This window comes from Monodon monoceros, unplaced genomic scaffold (genome assembly GCF_005190385.1).
Source record: "Monodon monoceros isolate NGI ecotype Baffin Bay Population unplaced genomic scaffold, NGI_Narwhal_1 Super_Scaffold_3, whole genome shotgun sequence".
NCBI classification, from domain to species: Eukaryota; Metazoa; Chordata; class Mammalia; order Artiodactyla; family Monodontidae; genus Monodon; species Monodon monoceros.
The window spans coordinates 26,251,221-26,272,571 of NW_021703780.1; the positions used below are offsets into that span (position 1 = coordinate 26,251,221).

The 21,351-nt window shown below is 41.6% G+C and overlaps 1 protein-coding gene across 18 annotated transcripts in view; it reads left to right on the forward strand.

Moving 5' to 3' along the window:
- The window catches only part of PKHD1 (PKHD1 ciliary IPT domain containing fibrocystin/polyductin), a 623,301-nt gene that overhangs the window by 578,325 nt on the left and 23,625 nt on the right, over positions 1 to 21,351 (forward strand). For 17 of the 18 annotated variants that reach the window (XM_029242351.1, XM_029242350.1, XM_029242348.1 and 14 more), the window contains 3 exons: positions 4,846 to 5,054; positions 10,937 to 11,095; positions 12,656 to 12,787. The gene's annotated coding sequence lies outside the window, so the exon portion shown is untranslated. Of the gene's footprint in view, positions 1 to 4,845; positions 5,055 to 10,936; positions 11,096 to 12,655; positions 12,788 to 14,901; positions 15,130 to 21,351 lie in introns of those variants that run through there. The other variant, XM_029242353.1, reaches the window with a different exon arrangement.

Consider the following 21,351-nt stretch of genomic DNA (forward strand, 5'->3'; position numbering starts at 1 on the left):
TTCAATTAGCTTGAATCTATCTTTCTGTTCATTGGTAAGTAGAGGGAGATTGTCCTGAACATGTATATGAATAAAGCATCATGATTGATTCTGTAAGGAAACAAATGTATACAGGATGGAATTCTAGACTCCCCAAGAATTTACAGTCTGTTTAGGATATTAAGGGATTAACCCCTAACTGCAATACAAGATAGACTATGCAAAGTGTCTTCTGTAAAGGTATTGATAATGCATTTCAGTTGACCCTTGAATAACATGGGTTTGAACTGCACTGAACTGCATGGGACCACTTAGCTGTGGATTTTTTTCACTCAATACCATTACAGTACTACACAATCCATGGTTGGTTCAATCCATGGATGCAAAACCATGGATACTGAGGAAGGCTGACTGTAGAGTTATACGTGGATTTTCAACTTCATGGGAGTTCAGCACCCTCACCCCAGAGTTATTCAAGGGTCAACTGTACATTGAAATCCAGAAAAAGTAGAAGTGATTGCTAAGGCGGAATGATACTAAAGTATCTTAGGTGTCAGTCAAAATGTCAAGTGCTTTTGCTTTATATATTTCTCATCTAATCCTGAAAATTAACCTGAGACAGTGGTATTGTTCTTTTCATTTTTTTTTCCTATTAGGAAATTGAGACTCAGAAGGGCTAGTTTAAGCTGCAATATTCTTTATTCCGGTTTGCCTTTTTCTTGAAAGTCATGGTGGAAGGAGTGTTTGCTCATTTCTACTCAGCACAACTCAGAGTAGTACCTAAAAAATTCCACTTCTTATCGAGAAGCAGTAGCAAAGGAAGATGGAATGAGTTGCTTCTCGTCTCACAGTAATTTACCAAAAAAGCCAGATTGGGATTTGCAGTCTAACATTTTTAAACCATTGGAACACATTACCGTGCACAAGACCAAGATCTAAACCGTGGTACACCAGTAAAAAGAAAGTGGAAAGTGAGACATTAACCACCATTGTAAGAACAATATTGCTTATTTTGAATGACATGTCATAAATACACCAGTAAGTATAAGAAGGGATTATAAACTGATGAAAATTCTCATGAGATGATACATCTGAAAACTCTCTGCAAGGCTACACTAAGGCAGAATGAATCTTGGATGCCATGGTGATAACTATTAAAACAGTCATTGCCAGCTCATTATAAATGTCATTAGCTCATTAGGGGGTAAGTCATTTCAACACCTGGACTCCAATTTTCTCATCTGGAACAATAAGAAACTGCACCAATATTGATCACTAAGGTTATTTCCAGCTGAAAAACTAAACAGGGGCTTCCCTGGTGGCGCAGTGGTTGAAAGTCCGCCCGCTGATGCTGCCGATGCAGGGGACACGGAGTCGTGCCCCGGTCCGGGAAGATCTCACATGCCGCGGAGCGGCTGGGCCCGTGAGCCATGGTCGCTGAGCCTGCGCGTCCGGAGCCTGTGCTCCGCAACGGGAGAGGCCACAGCTGTGAGAGGCCCGCATACCGCAAAAAAAAAAAAAAAAAAAAAGAAAAAAGAAAAACTAAACACATCTGAGATTCTCAAACTCACTGTGATCTAAACCTATGAGTTACGCTCATGCGACTTTTGGATACTAACCTGCCCATCAGAGTTTAGAATTGGGCACTAAGTCAGAAAACAAGTGACCTAATTAACGCAGAGCAAACAGTAGAGACAACACACATGTTAATGATGGCTAACGTATCTTTTAGAGTAAACCACACCCTCCAATGATTTTTTTTGTTTTATTACATTAGACATGCATTTTTAGTACTCCATGATGTTTTTCATGAATACTGCAAAGTCAGGATTAGCAGGGTGTTGGATCTTACGAAGAGGCTTTGAGAAGAGGAAGTTCACGTGTGTATCTTCCTTCTGAGTACGGCTCAGTACATCTGAGGCCCAAGAGCAAGCGGCCACGTACTCAGGGGCTAATGGTTTCCCATCTTTCCCTTTCAGAAGACAGGATTCATAAATGTCTGGTTTGATCCCCATCCCGTCTTCCCTTCATTACAGATATTTTCTATCCCAGGAAACCCTACCTCCTCCATCCAGTCATGGTGCTGGGCATCTCTGTACCTAGCACAGGGAGCCTGATCAATTAGTCCGTTTAACAGGAGCTCTCCAGCCAGCATCACTCTGGAAAGTAGGTGAGAAATTCTTCTATTCCTCTCAATCTGTTAATCAGACAACTGGTATCACAGTTCTCTAACTGTGTAATACCAGTCCCCCTTGGCAGATATATTTTATTTGGATAATGATGTGAAATTTAAGATCTACGTTTCAATTGTGCAGAGCCATAGGCAGTTGTCAATTTCAGTGACAGACATAGACCCGGAGCAAAATTCGTGTGCACAAGCAAAAATTCCAACAAGCGTAGCACAATGCTGGTCCCTTAATAGAAATACATTTCCTCCCATCGAGGGGCAGTATATTTAAACTGTCCATCGCATCTCTTGGTACCAGCAAATCATTAATGTTCTCGAATATTTCCTTTAACCTGGGCATTGGTGACTTGAACCATCCACCAGCCTGACAGGAAATCAGACGGTTATAAGCTGATAGCCTACTCCTCCAGGAGAACAGTGTGGGATGTATGCCATCCTTTATCCCTCTGCAGTTTCTCTAGCAATGTTGCTAGTTAATAGGTCCAAACTCCAAGGCAAAAAGAAGAGCTCTCAAAGGCTGAATTTCTGAGACCTTAGGATCTATGGACTGGGGAGAATTCCCACTGCTGATCTTGCTGTTGGCAGTTACATTAAAGAAACAGCAAGCGAGTGAACTCCATGGCCTGGGGCATCTGTAATGTGATGAGTGGCCTCTCACCTCGAGGTCAGTGGTTCAAATCCAACCGTGGCTAATGGGAGCTGAAGAGTGTCTGGTATTCTAGGTAAAATTGTTTGTTAGATTTGTAAAAACACACATCGGGTCCTCAGGCAAATGTACCAAAATAAACATCACAATTAATCCTAACCCACTGGTATTATGATTTAGCACTTAGTTTTACGCAGCCAGGTTGAGAAGAAGGAAGGAAAAAGACAAGGCCGCAAAGTCTGTGCTGCTTGTACAAAACTGACTGCTTCCCACTGTGTCCTAAAGGGAAATAAACCCAGGCTTTGTCTTCGCAGAGAGCAAGGGAATTCCAAAGAAAAGGCTCCACTTGCCTGAAACGCAAAGCAGGGACACCAGCCAAAGATGCTGGCTGAGTATTTCTGCTCCAGTGTGGATAGGCAGAGATGCTTCCGGGCACCCAACATGGCACACATAGGAAGACAAAGCTCTGGGGGTGGGGTGTAAATACTCATCATATTTGCTCTCTGGACCTTATTTCCTCATCTGTAATATGAAGGGATTAGGAGAACGAGCTCCGAAGCCCCTACTAGCTCTGTGACAGTGAGAGCTCTGAGCTCTAATATGCAAACAACTTTTTACTCCCCCACTGGGCCAGGGTCGCCCCCTCCCTGAGCCCCAGCCAAGGCACATCTGAGATCTCTGATGTGGGACCCACACACAGGCTTGGAGGTCACCAAAGCAAGATCTGAAATCCGTCTCGGCTCCTTCCAGCTGTGCATCCTTCTGCAGGGGACTTCCTTTCCCTTCCTGAGCCCCGGATCTCTCACCCATGACGAAGGGAGATAATATCTGCCTCCAAGTACAGTATGGATTGAAGGACATAAATAAAGAACCTAGCACAGTGCCTATACATGGTAGATACCTAATGAATAGTAGACATTTTATTAATAATTAACCTCTTTCACTACCAGCCCCACCTCCACCCCAGAACCTTTATAGTTGGTATCCCTTATTCACTCACTTATTCAGGGTTCCTGAAAATTGAACTTATCTTTTCTTCAGAGCTATATAATCAGAAAAAGTGAACTACGAACTGTGAACTCTAGCTGTCTATCATCACCTTACTTCTGAATAAAGTGAAGGTGCTTATTCTACTTAATGTGAGGTATTGTGAAGACTGATAGGGTTAAAAAAAAAGTCTGTCATACAGAGTGAAGTAAGTCAGAAAGAGAAAAACAAATACTGTATGCTAATGCATATATATGGAATCTAAAAAAAAATGGTACTGATAAACCTAGTTGCAGGGCAGTAATAAAGAGGTAGATATAGAGAATGGACTTGAGGACGTGCAGGGGGACGGCAAAGCTGGGGCGAAGTGAGAGTAGCATCGACATATATACACTACTGACTGTAAAATAGTTGGCTGGTGGGAAGCAGCCGCATAGCACAGGGAGATCAGCTCCGTGCTTTGCAATGACCGAGAGGGGTGGGATAGGGAGGGTGGGAGGGAGGCTCAAGAGGGAGGGGATATGGGGACATGCGTATGCATATGGCTGATTCACTTTGTTGTGCAACAGAAACTAACACCGTATAGTGAAGCAATTATACTCCAGTAAAGATCTATTAAAAAGATATATGCTTGAGAAAACCTTTAGTTAGGACAAAGAAACTCACGATATTTTCAAAACTGGATTTCTTTTTTTTTTTAATGAGAGACTCTACTGGAGGGAAATTCAGCTTGAGTGGGTGGCTTTGGAGCCAGTGGAGATGGCTTCATAACTCATGGTTTTAGCTCTTTTCTGGACTCAGCTTTTTTGTTCATTTCCAGCCCATCTTCTCCTATTTCCTCCAGATACCGATATATGCACCCAAATAGCTAACTACAATAACTTATCAATTGACATTGCATGGATAAAAGAAAAAAATCTTATGGAAGATAAATGAAGTTCTCTCTTGACTACCTAAATTCTTATTTTCATACCCACAGACCTGGAGCTGAGATTCTCCACCTCAGTACTACTGACATTCTGAGAAGGATAATTCTTTGTTGTAGGGTCCATTCTGTGCATCTTAGGATGTTTAGCAAAACCCTCGGTCTCTACCCACCGGATACCAACAGCATATTCCAGTTGTGACAACCAAAATGTATCCAGACATTGTCAAATGTTCCCTGGGGTGACAAAATCAACTGGGCTGAGAACCAGTGGTCTAGAGACTCCACCCGCCTCTTCAAACCAACTGGGAAGAACACACCAACAGAAGGTAAGTAGTTGGCATTTTCCCAGAATGCAAAGGGGCTGCAGTTTGTGTTGTGTTCACCCAACTTTCTAGTTATCCATTGCTGTCTCTCTTGTCTTGTTAAGCCCTGTGGAGAGCTGTCAATATAGATGTTGGGCTTTCTTGGTACCTTGGGATTTAGAAACAGGAACTGGAGGATTGGTGTTTGTTTTCATTTGACAGTTTTTGAGATTCTGTGTCTGTTGATCTTGATGCTTTCCGGGTAGAACACACAGCAACAACATACAGCTCAGTTGTTGATTTAAAGAAAAAAAAAAAAAAAAAAAAAAATCAGGGCTTCCCTGGTGGCGCAGTGGTTGAGAGTCCGCCTGCCGATGCAGGGGACACGGGTTCGTGCCCCGGTCCGGGAAGATCCCACATGCTGCGGAGCAGCTAGGCCTGTGAGCCATGGCCGCTGAGCCTGCGCGTCCGGAGCCTGTGCTCCGCAACAGGAGAGGCCACAGCAGTGAGAGGCCCGCGTACTGCAAAAAAAAAAAAAAAAAAGAAAGAAAATCATATAGCAATTTCCAAGAAAAATCCAGAAAAAAAAGGGTGTATCAGAAATTCAGCCACAAAGGAACAGCACTGTCACAGGAAGTGGTAACTCAGAGACATAGCATAACAGAGCCAGAGCCTGGGAGGAGGAAATCAGAGACATAAAGGATGTTGGCCTCACAACCAAAGGCGTCTACTTCTAGAGCTCTGAGACAATAGATAGATTCAGGGTTCTCTTAAGACTGACTGGCGCTTTAATGCTAATATGAGTGAATATGTCAAGATCATAACAGAAATGTGCTGCAAATAAGAAAAGAAAATTATTGCATAACAGACTGCATGACACAGGGGGGAAAAGAAGTTAAAAAGCAGAGCCACACCATCGGAGCTGGAGGAGGAAACCGGTTCAACTGGACTTAGAGCTGCCTGGCTGCCTGGCACTCTGCACTTGCCCAAAGCAGGCTCTGCTCTGGATCACATGTAACTGATGTCTTGCAAAGATCCTTGATTCCCAGGTAACTGTCAGATGCTTTGGCAGTTTGCCCAAGCCTTTTCAGTTGTGTGTTGTTACATGTCAGCTACAGAAACATGTTACTGACATGTCTTTTTCTGCTTGTGTGCTGTGCACTTCAACAGCACACTCACAGTTGTCCTAAATCTCACATTTTTCTTAAGACTCAGCCTCAGATGTCACTGAGAAATAATATATTTGGGAATTCATGTCTTTAGACTCCCCCACTTTGCCTGTGCTAGTGGTCTGGGAAAAGGTAACTGGAAACAGGATGATAGAAAGGGGGGATGAAGGTGATGAGAAAGATGGGCTAGATTAAAATATTTTCTACCCATTTGTTGAAAGATCTTTGTAGGTTTCCATCCCTCCTGTTCATTTGCCAGTTAGTTATTCCTTACAAGAGGATGCAGGGTGTTCATCATTTCAGCATCAACTAAAAAGCAACAGGCTGGTCTCAGAGTTAAGACTGTTCTCCTGTAGGAGGTTTTCTGGAATTTGGAACTAATTGATCAGTCATCCCTCTCCAATGCCTTGTCCTAGTTTCCTGTAAGGAATCTAGAAATAACCATTTCCCAACCTCCTCCCCAGTCCAAACACCACCTGTGCTAGTATATGTATGCATCTTGCTGCTTACTGATAAAGAATGGTTCAAGGTCCCTTTTTGAAGCAAAGGCACCCCTTTGAGTCCCAAAGGATGGTTAGAGTTCTGCCTGAGCAAAGAAGAGATGCCTCTATTGGTATTTTCAGTCATGTACAAGTTACAGTCATAGACAGACTCATCCTTCAAAATAAAAGAGCATCAAAACATACGTTGTAAACACCTTAAGAATTCACAAAATACTTCTCACCTCCAACGACAGTTTTAACCACCACTATAAAAGGAAGTTGCACTTGGCATTTCAATGAGGCAAGATGTTTATTCCCAAACTTCCTCTCAATAGAGGTGGATAGAAGAGGAGCCACGTGCCTCTAGTTGATACAGCAGCTAGAGAAATTGTGTGGGATGTTTCTGAGGGATCTGTAAAACATGAGTAATCAGTTATCTTACAGAGATGCTTTGAGGATGAGATGTGATGGTCTATGAGAGCACTTGGAACATATAAAGTGGTGTTTAAGTGTAAGATGTTATTAACAACAGTGGTTATTTGTTTAAATAACAGCTTAGTGTCTAGTGCATTATTTCGGCAGATCACAGATGTGGAATGAAGGTACGCTGGGTGATATTCAGAAGTATGCATTCTCTTCATGATTACCTGTCAACCTGTTAAAGGATATGGTGATATGTTAATTGCATTCATTGTTTAAGGAGCCTTTACCATTAAATGCAGGAGGTCACTTGTGGCCCAGGGCTTGTTTTTTGTCACATGAGCAAAGGAAACCACTGAAGAGGGTCCATGGCATATGGAATGGTCACAAAACGCCGCCCTGCATTCACATCTTAGTTATAACTTTTGCTTTTGCTCTGTGGCATTTTTCAGTTGACAGTTTTTATGAGCACCATCCCAGTCCCTAAGGGACTTCATATCGAAGATAGATAATTATTACGTGGACGTGAACGTTCAAGTACAAATATTAAAGGAACAAGTAAATAGACAATTTTGTGACAGATCACATGATCAAAAAACCTTAAACACTGGAACAAGGCTAACGTGTAGGAATGGGAAGAAGAGTATAGAAAGGGGAAGATGGCTCTGTATTTAACTTCCTGGTGACTTCTCTTTGGAAACATTCTCAGTGAGAAACTTTTCTTTCTTTAATAATAAGAACCAAATAAGCTACCTTTTCCTGGCGATATCTCTTCTTCAACAGAAAATTTCCAGGTTTCAGATACAAATTCATAACTTTATATTTTACTTGTTAAGAGAGGGAGAAAACAAGGGACTCCTTTCTGATTCTTACTCTAGGCAAGAAGATATTTATAGAGAAAAAAATATCTAAACTGCTGCATGAACAAATTAATATATTTGAGTTAATACTTGTCCCAGGCAGAATTATCAATGTAGTATAATTCCTTCCTTTAAAATAGGGATATATATTTTAAAATTTACTAAAAGAGCAGTTTTAATATAGATCCTTACACGAAATCCATATTAGAGGACATGAAACAATCCTTGTTCTAAGGGGTTTTCTGCATATTTTAATGATTTGGCAGGTGGAGAAGCGAAAAAGAATGGCTTTTTCAAATATTACCGATTGTTCCATCCTCAACTCTGTTTATTTCATTTTATAAAAGGTTAGTGCTTTTCCTAAGTCTTTTGGGTAATAACTTATAAGAAAGAAAAGAAATCACTCTACAGGTTTAAAAATCGCTGTCCGGTACTAAATTATAGCTAATAAACACAAAGTCTACATAATAGTAGGAAGGAAATCTGCTAATTTATAGCCAATTCATTAACATGCTAAATATGAGTATATTTCAGTTCTGCCTTCCCTTGGAGCTGGTTGACTCACGAGCCTCATCAAGGAACCATTAGGGGCTCAAGTTAGGCCCCAAACCAAGAGAACAACCCAGACCCATGTCCTGTTCCCTTGGGGCTCAGAAACCAATATAAAATAATAATGTGGGCCAAAAATGTACAGACCAACAGGAAAAAAAAAAGAAGTCATTATCTTTCTAGGCAATATTTTACATCACGTGCTTGTCCTGTGTGTATTTTTTGAGATAAGGAAGCAAAACCCCACACATAGTAGGCATTCAATGAATGTTTCCTGATTATAATTAGGAATCATTTGTGACTTTGTGGCTCAAAGCTACATTCCCTAATGCTCTAAAATAGACCCACTGTTTGGTAGAAAATTGGACAAGGAATCTGCAAGTGTTCAAAAGCCAAAGACCCCCACACTCAGTCTTCCAGATATCCTTAAAAAGACTTCCCAGACCGCGGGGGGGGTTACTCCCCTCATAAAAATGTGGAGAACGCCACCACTGCTCTATAAGGGAAAGGGAAATGACAATACGATTAAAAGCAGGGGATGTTGATCATTACAGCCTGAGAAAAACTTAGGTTCTCGCCCAATGACTAACCCCCCAAACCTAACAAATATCAGAAACCAATGGTCCCTTCTTTGCTATTCTTGGATGCAGAATTCTTCATTAAAGTTGAGGGATTAAATACAACACTTCAGCTAATTAATTATAGTTTGATCATTTTGACACCTCCAAATGACTCAGCCACATACCTTGAAGCTTTGTCAACTCAATTGCATCTTTATTTTTGTTGCCTTTAACCAACAATGAAGACTAATGCCACCCTTTCTAGTTTTCAATCACCTCTACAGAAGTGCTCCCCTGGCAATGTGCAAGGACAGACCTAATTAATCCCTCATCTGCCCTCTGTGCTGTCTATACATCACCCTGGCAGTTGAAACTGCTGCTTGTTTTAAGGCTATTGCTGGAATGAAAAGCTCATCTGTTTTTCAATAATTTTACCACAGGTGGTGATTTGTAATTAGAAAGGGCAGAATCCAAATTTGGGGATGTGTGTGTGTGTGTGTGTGTGTGTGTGTGTGTGTGCGTGCGCGCGTGCGTGTACGGGTGCGTGCATGCACTCCGTAATTTACAACGGGCACTTCTTGTAGAAGGAGGGAAAAGAATGTAAAACAGTAGCACAGCAGGAGAAAAGCATTCACTTTTGCACCAAGCCGAACAACAGGATTTTAAAAAATGGATCTTTGTGGTTTCGATTTTTTTTCTTCTTTTTAAAATTGATATAGTCACGGACAGGTTAGAGATCAAAGGCTTGGAGAAACTGGAAAGACTGTTAAGATGCAGGAAATGTGAGGACTCTTGATGTTCCCAGAGGGGATGGTGTTTGTCCTAAGCATGGGGAGGTGGAGCAAAGGGGGTCAAGGTGAAAAGCTCCTCTTTGACTTTGGTCTCTTTGGCACCCGGTCTCACTCTGAGGGGAGGGACATGCATTCTCATCTCCTCCTAGGTGGAGCTCGCTCTAACTGGAAAGAGAGTATAGCTTAAGAAGGCAGTCTGGCCATCTTTAGCAAAGCAGCTAGGAGAGGAGGTTTGCTTTCAGGTGGATGGAAACGTTCTAATAAAGGCAAGTTCATTTCAGAACTTTGTCTGTCAGCGGTCACTGCACTGCCATCCCTTAACCCTCACCTCGATCGCTTTATTTGCTCTCCTTGGTGTAATCAGATTCCACTCCTTCTTTTCTTTAAGAAAATTAGTGAAAATTAGTATCGATCACATATGATAAGTTACTGCCAGAACACAAGCATCCAGAGATTGCTGCCACCATACCTCATCTACACAGTATATATCTTCAGCTTTCATTTTTACACAGTCTTATCTTACATAATTGGTATATACACTGTCCTTCAATATGACTTTTAGTATCCTATCATGACAATTTATCAGAATTAATATACTTGATTATTTAATAGTGGACATATCCAGCTAATATTTTATGATGAACAACACCCTGACAAACATTTTTGTAGATTAAACTATAGGCCTAACTTAATTTTTTTTATTTTTAAAGAGCTTTTTTAAATTTTTTATTGATGTATTGTTGATTTGCAATGTTGTTAGTCTCAGGTGAACAGCAAAGTGATTCAGTTTTATATATATATATATATATATATATATATGTAGCCTTTTTCAGATTCTTTTCCATTATAGGTTGTTGCAAGATACTGAATGTAGTTCCCTGTGCTATACAGTAGATCCTTGTTGTTTATCTATTTTATATATAGTAGTGTGTATCTGTTCATCCCGAACTCCTAATTTATCCCTCCCTTCCCCCCCCCCCCCTGGCCTTTTCCCCTTTGGTAACCATAAGTTTGTTTTCTATGTCTGAGTCTATTTCTGTTTTATAAATAAGTTTATTTGTATCATTTTTTTTAGATTCCAGGTTCTACTCTTTACTCTCCAAGGCACTGCTCTTCCATGAAGCCTTCCTCAACCATTCCAGCCTGCCATTCATCTTTTGAAGACCACATGGCTTAAGGCTCTCTCTCTGGCCTAAAAGACAGACAGCCTGGACTTCCAAGTATCAACTCGAGCGTAAGTGTCTTGCCTCTCCAACTAAACTGCAAATCCCTGGAGAAAGATATATCTTGGGGTTTCCTCTTGGTCCCAGAACCATTTGTAGAGCTAGTGTGTTTACTTATATATACATCGAATTGAACTGGTCCTATGATTCCCAGTGTGAATTGTAAAGTGGAGACTGAGACAGTGGCTTTACACACAAGCTGGAAAGGAAGGTGGTATCTAAATGAGACAGAAAAGTAAAAAGTAAAATAGCTTAGAAGAATTTTAGTCTAAGCACTGACAGAAACTTCCAGGCTACAAGTATTATGAATCACTGGAAACAAATTATCATAGAGACTCCAGACAGTGTCTGTTTGGTTTTTTTTAAGACTAGTCAGTTATTTGGCTAAGTGTAGCTTGCTTTAGGAAAGGTGAATACAGGAAAACTTTGCTATAGTTTTCTTCCAGTCATAGGTCTATGATGATGACAGAGGATGGTGGGGTAGATGTGGAGAAATGGAACACTGTTGCTACAAGATTTCTGCCAACTTATGTTTGTTTGCACAGAAAGCGTCTTACATCCCTTGGTATAATAGAAGGATAATGGTACATCATACTGTAGAAGTATGAGATCTTTGTCAAAGATCAAGATGCTCCTTCACATCAAGAGATTTCTCCATTAAAAGGAAACCCCTGCTTATTCTCTAGGGCTTTCTCTCCACAAAGGCAAGCTTACAGAACTACAGTAGAGCTGATATAATCCACACTTCCCACTCTTCCTTGTCTCTAGCCTCTTACACCTGGTGATTGCAGGAAATCGTTAATCCAAACAATTGCAAGGTGTCTGGGTCCTGTAATATGTTTATCTCCCACTTACATACTCGTCGTATTGAGTTTACTAATACCACATTTAACATAGATGAAGAATAGTATCTGCTCTGTTCAGTTGAAAAAGAGAAAGCGGATACTATAAATGCAAAGAATAGCTTGGATCATTTTATTCAAGCTATGTTTTTGCTTGAGTTTTATAGTTTAGACCTTGAGGTTTCGGAGTACTTTTTCCAAATACAGGAAATTGCCTTATATCTCTTAATTCAAACTGCTTACCCTGGTATTAATGCTGCCCCTATTTTATATGCAGTGTTGATTTTCAGCCTGACTCCTCACTATTTCCCTACATGGATTCTGTAATTAGACTTCCGTTCTCACACCATGCAGACATGCATATACATTCCCACTTCTGGGCTTGTATACGCAACTCCCTTCACAGGAGACACTCTCCTCACTTCTTACCATCTTACTTTTTTCAACCAGACTATTCTGGTTGACCACAATGCCTCCCTTTTCTGATTTCAACACTCCGAGTATGTGTACCATGAGATAAAGCTCTGCTCCCAGTATCAGGGCAATAATCATGTTTTGCCCCAAGACATTTCTGTATTTTATATTTATTGTTATTTTATTCTGGTAGCATCATTTTATACATTAATGCTTTATTTCCCTAAGTAAGTTATAAGCATGCCTCATCTTTTGCCTCTCACAGTACTTAGCACACAGCAGACACTCAATAAATGATAATTTCCTTTTAAACAGCATGTGCAGTACCATCATTCCACTTCCTGAATCTGGACTTCAACTAAAGAGGAGGAAAAATATAAGATATTGAACATCTATCTTCACAAAAGGATCGGGAAGCTAGATAATCCCTATACCATACAACCAAAGGTAATGGAAAGAATTGTGCTTTTGCAGAATTGAGAAAACATTTCATACTTATATCTAGACCGAGCTGGAAGGAATTGTAGAGCTAATTTTTTCTAACTTCTTTCAATAACTGAGACTCTATAATATGCAACTTGATTTTAAATCTTTTTACACTGTATTTGGGCAAGATGTCTCAAAACATTAACACAATTTAATATTCTTCATATTTCTCAAAGCATTTTTCTATACACCTATTTTCACGCCATCGTAGCACTGGAAGACGTTTGTTATTAGCCCTCTTCTTTTGTTCAGATTAGTGAACTTTTAGAAGTTCATGTGCCTGGTTCACAGCTGAGTCAGAAGAAGACTTGCATCCTTGCCATCTTTCCCTGGGTAATTTATTCCATTCCCCCCAAAGTCAAATATAGATAATGTTGCCAACTCAGAACTTGTCTTTACACACATATACACACACATACAAGTAATCCAGGTGAATAAGAGTTGTGGGAATGGAGAGAAATGGAGATAAAACAACAACAACAAAAAAACTTCCAGGCAGAGGGAAGAATGCGTTCAAACACTCAAGTTGAGAGGGAGCATGGCAACTCTACAGAAGGAACAAGGCCGAAAGACAGAGAGAGAGAGAGAGAGGGAAAGAGACAAAGAGAGAGAATGTGTGTGTGTGCTTGTGTAAAAGAAGGTGATCCTCTTCTTCATATTTTCACACTCCAAACTCAATATACCCAAAGCCAAACTCACTATGTTTACCAAACAAGCAGCCCCACATCTGACCTACTCTATACTTCATAGTTGGTGAAGAATGTCCCCACTCATAAAGCTGGAAGTCTGGCCCTCACCCTGGGCATCTCTCTCATCCATTGTATCCATTCGCCCCCAAGGAGGCGCAGTAGCGATGCGATCTGAACGTCTCTCCGCTGCACTCACTCTCTCTCCGAAAACCACGCCCACTCTGGTCCATGCTACCATCATCTCGCCTTATCGCACCAATATCCCCCCTGCAGTTGGTAGCTCTGTTCCGCCCACCCAGTCTGTTCTTCCACATTACTTCCAGGGCAACCCTTAAAAAAATATAAATTTGACGACTCCACCAATCTCAAAAATCCCTCAATGACTTTCCATTGCTCTAAGCATTAACTAAAAATCTTTAATTAATTTTAGATCCATGTCTCTCAAACTTTAATGTGTGTACAAATCACCTGGAGATCTTTTCAAAATGCTGATTCTGATTCTGCGTGTCAGACTCGGCCGAGATTCTGCATTGATGCTAAGTGCCCTGGTGAGCCGATGCTGGTGGTGTGCAGGTGACACTTTGTGTAGTAAGGACCTGGAAGACCCTTACCTGTCTGGCCAACCACCTTCAGGAGTCCCTCCTCTGTCACTCTCTGTCCACCGTGGCTTCCTTTCCATTCTTTGACGTTAGCATGCTCTCTCTCAACTCAAGCCTTTGAATACTTTCGTTCCTCTACCCAGAGTTTTCTTCTCTAGTCCCATTTTCCCCATTCCCAACTCCCATGAGCCTGGTGCCCTCATATTCATCCCTTAGAGTTTATCTTCAGACTCACTCTAATGCTTCTACTTTTCCTTCATAGCACTTAACCCAGTTTGCATTCACGTTTTGAAGTTGCGAGATTATTCAGTAAATGTCTCTATTTCCCTGGTAGACTCCATGAAGATTGAACTTAGAAGTAAAAACAACTGTGCTATCAGGGGTCCAAAGTAGCTTTTTAAAAAAAATTTGTTTTTAATTTTATTTATTTATTTTTGGCTGCATTGGGTCTTCGTTGTTGCGCGTGGGCTTTCTCTAGTTGCGGCGAGCGGGGGCTACTCTTCATTGTGGTGCCTGGGCTTCTCATTACAGTGGCTTCTCTTGTTGCAGAGCACGGGCCCTAGGTGCATGGGCTTCAGTAGTTGTGGCATGAGGGCTCAATAGTTGTGGCTCACGGGCTCTAGAGCGCAGGCTCAGTAGTTGTGGTGTACGGGGTTATTTGCTCTGCGGCATGTGGGATCTTCCCGGACCAGGGCTTTGAACCTGTGTCCCCTGCATTGGCAGGTGGGTTCTTAACCACTGCGCCACCAGGGAAGCCCCCAAAGTACCGTTATGGGTCTGTCTCCAGGTCAAGACAGAGCTAGACCCTAGAAGATGACATGATTTCACTGCTGGCTGGAGTGGGAGATTAGCACCAGACACCTGGATGCAGGTCAAAGATGGCAAGGGGAGGGACCTTGAAGATGGCGGAAGAGTAAGACGCGGAGATCACCTTCCTCCCCACAGATAACACCAGAAATACATCTACACGTGGAACAACTCCTACAGAACACCTACTGAAGGCTGGCAGAAGACCTCAGACCTCCCAAAAGGCAAGAAACTCCCCCACGTACCTGGGTAGGGCAAAAGAAAAAAAAGAAAAAACAGAGACAAAAGAACAGGGACGGCACCTGCACCAGTGGGAGGGAGCTGTGAAGGAGGAAACGTTTCCACACACTAGGAAGCCCCTTCGCGGGGAGGAGACTGCGGGAGGCGGGGGGGGGGAGCTTCGGGGCCGCGGGGGAGTGCACAGCAACGGGTGAGGAGGGCAAAGCGGGGAGATTCCCGCACAGAGGATCGGTGCCGACCGACCGGCACTCACCAGCCCGAGAGGCTTGTCTGCTCACCCGCCGGGGCGGGCGGGGCTGCAAGCTGGAGCGCAGGGAGAGGACTGGGGTTGGCGGCTTGAACACAGCCTGCAGGGGGTTAGTGCGCCACGGCTAGCCGGGAGGGAGTCCGGGAGGGAGTCCGGGGAAAAGTCTGGACCTGCCGAAGAGGCAAGAGACTTTTTCTTCCCTCTTTGTTTCCTGGTGCGCGAGGAGAGGGGTTTAAGAGCGCTGCTTAAAGGAACTCCAGAGACGGGCGCGAGCCGCGGCTAAAAGCGCGGACCCCAGAGATGGGCGGGAGACGCTAAGGCTGCTCCTGCCGCCACCAAGGGGCCTGTGTGCGAGCACAGGTCACTCTCCACACCCCTCTTCCGCGGAGCCTGTGCAGCCCGCCACTGCCAGGTTCCCGGGATCCAGGGACAACTTCCCTGGGAGAACGCACGGCGGGCCTCAGGCTGGTGCAACCTCACGCCTGCCTCTGCCGCCGCAGGCCCCACCCGCACGCAGTGCCCCTCCCTCCCCCCCGGCCTGAGTGCGCCAGAGCCCCCAAATCAGCGGCTCCTTTAACCCCGTCCTGTCTGAGCAAAAAACAGACGCCCTCCAGCGACCTACACGCAGAGGCAGGGCCAAATCCAAAGCTGAGCCCCTGTGAGCTGTGAGAACAAAGGAGAGAAAGGGAAATCTCTCCCAGCAGCCTCAGAAGCAGTGGATTAAAACTCCACAATCAACTTGATATACCCTGCATCTGTGGAATACCTGAATAGACAAGGAATGATCCCAAATTGAGAAGGTGGACTTTAGGAGCAAGATCTATGATTTTTTTCCCTTTTCCTCTTTTTGTGAATGTGTATGTGTATGCTTCTGTGTGAGATCTTGTCTGTATAGTCTTGCTTCCACCATTTGTCCTAGGGTTCTATCCATCCATGGCTTTTAAAAAAATTGTTTTTCTTAATAATTAATTTTAATTTTAATAACTTTATTATACTTTACCTTCGTTCTTTCTTTCTTTCTTTCCTTCCTTCCTTCCCTCCTTAGGACAAAGAATCATCCCAAATTGAGGAGGTGGTCTCTGAGAGCAAGATTTATGATTTTTCCCCCTTTACCTCTTTTTGTGAGGATGTATGTGTAAGCTTCTGTGTAAGATTTTGTCTGTATAGCTTTGCTTCCAACATTTGTCCTAAGGTTCTATCCGTCCCTTTTTTTTTCTAAATATTTTTTAATTCAGTAACTTTATTATACTTTATTTTATTTTTACTGTATCTTCTTTCTTTCTGTTTTTCCTGCTTTCCCTCGTTCCTTCCTTCCTCCCTCCCTCCTTTCCTTCTTGCCTTCTTTCTTTCTTCCTTCCCTCCTTTCCTTCTTCATACTTCTACTAATTCTCTCTACTTTTTCTCCCTTTTATTCTGAGCCATGTGGATGAAAGGCTCTTGGTGCTCCAGCCAGGAGTCAGGGCTCTGCCTCTGAGGTAGGAGAGACAACTTCAGGACACTGGTCAACAAGAGACCTCCCAGCTCCACATAATATCAAACGGCGAAAATCTCCCAGAGACCTCCATCTTAACGCCAGCACCCAGCTTCACTCAATGACCAGCAAGCCACAGTGCTGGACAACCTATGCCAAACAACTAGCAAAACAGGAACACAACCCCACCCATTAGCAGAGGCTGCCTAAAATCATAATAAGGCCACAGACACCCCAACACACACCACCAGACGTGAACCTGCCCACTAGAGAGACAAGATCCAGCCTCATCCACCACAACACAGGCACTAGTCCCCTCCACCAGGAAGCCTACACAACCCACTGAACCAACCTTAGCCACTGGAGACAGACATTAAAAACAGCGGGAACTACGAACCTGCAGCCTGCAAAAAGGAGACCCTAAACACAGTAAGATAAGCAAAATGAGAAGACAGAAAAACACACAGCAGATAAAGGAGCAAGATAAAAATGCACCAGACCTAACAAATGAAGAGGAAACAGGCAGTCTACCTGAAAAAGAATTGAGAATAATGATAGTAAGGATGATCCGAAATCTTGGAAATAGAATGGACAAAATGCAAGAAACAGTTAACCAAGGACCTAGAAGAAATAAAGATGAAACAAGCAACGATGAACAACACAATAAATGAAATTAAAAGTGCTCTAGATGGGATCAATAGCAGAATAACTGAGGCAGAAGAACAGATAAGTGACCTGGAAGATAAAATAGTGGAAATAACTACTGCAGAGCAGAATAAAGAAAAAAGAATGAAAAGAACTGAGGACAGTCTCAGAGACCTCTGGGACAACATTAAACGCACCAACATTCGAATTATAGGGGGTCCAGAAGAAGAAGAGAAAAAGAATGGGACTGAGAAGATATTTGAAGAGATTATACTTGAAAACTTCCCTAATAAGGGAAAGGAAATAGTTAATCAAGTCCAGGAAGCACAGAGAGTCCCATGCAGGATAAATCCAAGGAGAAATACGCCAAGACACATATTAATCAAACTGTCAAAAATTAAATACAAAGAAAACATATTAAAAGCAGCAAGGGAAAAACAACAAATAACACACAAGGGAATCCCCATAAGGTTAACAGCTGATCTCTCAGCAGAAACCCTACAAGCCAGAAGGGAGTGGCAGGACATACTGAAAGTGATGAAGAAGAAAAACCTGCAACCAAGATTACTCTACCCAGCAAGGATCTCATTCAGATTTGATGGAGAAATTAAAACCTTTCCAGACAAGCAAAACCTGAGAGAGTTCAGCACCACCAAACCAGCTTTACAACAAATGCTAAAGGAACTTCTCTAGACAAGAAACACAAGAGAAGGGAAAGACCTATAATAACGAACCCAAAACAATTTAGAAAATGGGAATAGGAACATACATATCGATAATTACCTTAAATGTAAATGGACTAAGTGCTCCCACCAAAAGACACAGATTGGCTGAATGGATACAAAAACAAAACCCTTATATATGCTGTCTACAAGAGACCCAATTCAGACCTAGAGACACATACAGACTGAAAGTAAGGGGATGGAAAAAGATATTCCATGCAAATGGAAACCAAAAGAAAGCTGGAGTAGCAATTCTCATATCAGACAAAATAGACTTTAAAATAAGGACTATTAAAAGAGACAAAGAAGGACACTACATAATGATCAAGGGATCGATCCAAGAAGAAGATAGAACAATTGTAAATATTTATGCACCCAACATGGGAGCACCTCAATACATAAGGCAAATACTAACAGCCATAAAAGGGGAGATCGACAGTAACACATTCATAGTTGGGGACTTTAACACCCCACTTTCACCCATGGACAGATCATCCAAAATGAAAATAAATAAGGAAACACAAGCTTTAAATGATACATTAAACAAGATGGACTTAATTGATATTTATAGGACACTCCATCCAAAATCAACAGAGTACACATTTTTCTCAAGTGCTCATGGAACATTCTCCAGGAGAGATCATATCTTGGGTCACAAATCAAGCCTTGGTAAATTTAAGAAAATTGAAATTGTATCAAGTATCTTTTCTGACCACAACGCCATGAGACTAGATATCAATTACAGGAAAAGATCTGTAAAAAATACAAACACATGGAGGCTAAACAATACACTACTTAATAATGAGGTGATCACTGAAGATATCAAAGAGGAAACTAAAAAATACCTAGAAACAAATGACAATGGAGACACAACGACCCAAAACCTATGGGATGCAGCAAAAGCACTTCTAAGGGGGAAGTTTATAGCAATACAAGCCCACCTTAAGAAGCAGGAAACGTCTCGAATAAACAACCTAACCTTGCACCTCAAGCAATTAGAGAAAGAAGAACAAAAAAACCCCAAAGTTAGCAGAAGGAAATAAATCAGAAAACTCAGATCAGAAATAAATGAAAAAGAAATGAAGGAAACAATAGCAAAGATCAATAAAACTAAAAGCTGGTTCTTTGAGAAGATAAACAAAATAGATAAACCACTAGCCAGACTCATCAAGAAAAAAAGGGAGAAGACTCAAATCAATAGAATTAGAAATGAAAAAGGAGAAGTAACAACTGACACTGCAGAAATAAAAAAGATCATGAGAGATTACTACAAGCAACTCTATGCCAATAAAATGGACAATCTGGAAGAAATGGACAAATTCTTAGAAATGCACAACCTGCCAAGACTGAATCAGGAAGAAACAGAAAATATGAACAGACCAATCACAAGCACTGAAATTGAAACTGTGATTAAAAATCTTCCAACAAACAAAAGCCCAGGACCAGATGGCTTCACAGGCGAATTCTATCAAACATTTACAGAAGAGCTAACACCTATCCTTCTCAAACTCTTCCAAAATATAGCAGAGGGAGGAACACTCCCCAATTCCTTCTACGAGGCCACCATCACCTTGATACCAAAACCAGACAAGGATGTCACAAAGAAAGAAAACTACAGGCTAATATCACTGATGAACATAGATGCAAAAATCCTCAACAAAATACTAGCAAACAGAATCCAACAGCACATTAAAAGGATCATACACCATGATCAAGTGGGGTTTATTCCAGTAATGCAAGGATTCTTCAATATATGCAAATCTATCAATGTGATAAACCATATTAACAAATTGAAGGAGAAAAACCTTATGATCATCTCAATAGATGCAGAGAAAGCTTTTGACAAAATTCAACACCAATTTATGATAAAAACCCTGCAGAAAGTAGGCATAGAGGGAACTTTCCTCAACATAATAAAGGCCATATATGACAAGCCCACAGCAAACATCATCCTCAATGGTGAAAAACTGAAAGCATTTCCACTAAGATCAGGAACAAGACAAGGTTGCCCACTCTCACCACTCTTATTCAACATAGTTTTGGAAGTTTTAGCCACAGCAATCAGAGAAGAAAAGGAAATAAAAGGAATCCAAATCGGAAAAGAAGAAGTAAAGCTGTCACTGTTTGCAGATGACATGATACTACACATAGAGAATCCTAAAGATGCTACCAGAAAACTACTAGAGCTAATCAATGAATTTGGTAAAGTAGCAGGATACAAAATGAATGCACAGAAATCTCTGGCATTCCTACACACTAATGATGAAAAATCTGAAAGTGAAATCAAGAAAACACTCCCATTTACCATTGCAACAAAAAGAATAAAATATCTAGGAATAAACCTACCTAAGGAGACAAAAGACCTGTATGCAGAAAATTATAAGACACTGATGAAAGAAATTAAAGATGATACAAATAGATGGAGAGATATACCATGTTCTTGGATGGGAAGAATCAACATTGTGAAAATGACTCTACTACCCAAAGGAATCTATAGATTCAGTGCAATCCCTATCAAACTACCACTGGCATTTTTCACAGAACTAGGACAAAAAATTTCACAATTTGTATGGAAACACAAAAGAGCCCGAATAGCCAAAGCAATCTTGAGAACGAAAAAAGGAGCTGGAGGAATCAGGCTCCCTGACTTCAGACTATACTACAAAGCTACAGTAATCAAGACAGTATGGCACTGGCACAAAAACAGAAAGATAGATCAATGGAACAGGATAGAAAGCCTAGAGATAAACCCACGCACATATGGACACCTTATCTTTGATAAAGGTGGCAGGAATGTACAGTGGAGAAAGGACAGCCTCTTCAATAAGTGGTGCTGGGAAAACTGGACAGGTACATGTAAAAGTATGACATTAGATCACTCCCTAACACCATACACAAAAATAAGCTCAAAATGGATTAAAGACCTAAATGTAAGGCCAGAAACTATCAAACTCTTAGAGGAAAACATAGGCAGAACACTCTATGACATAAATCACAGCAAGATCCTTTTTGACCCACCTCCTAGAGTAATGGAAATAAAAACAAAAATAAACAAATGGGACCTAATGAAACTTCAAAGCTTTTGCACAGCAAAGGAAACCATAA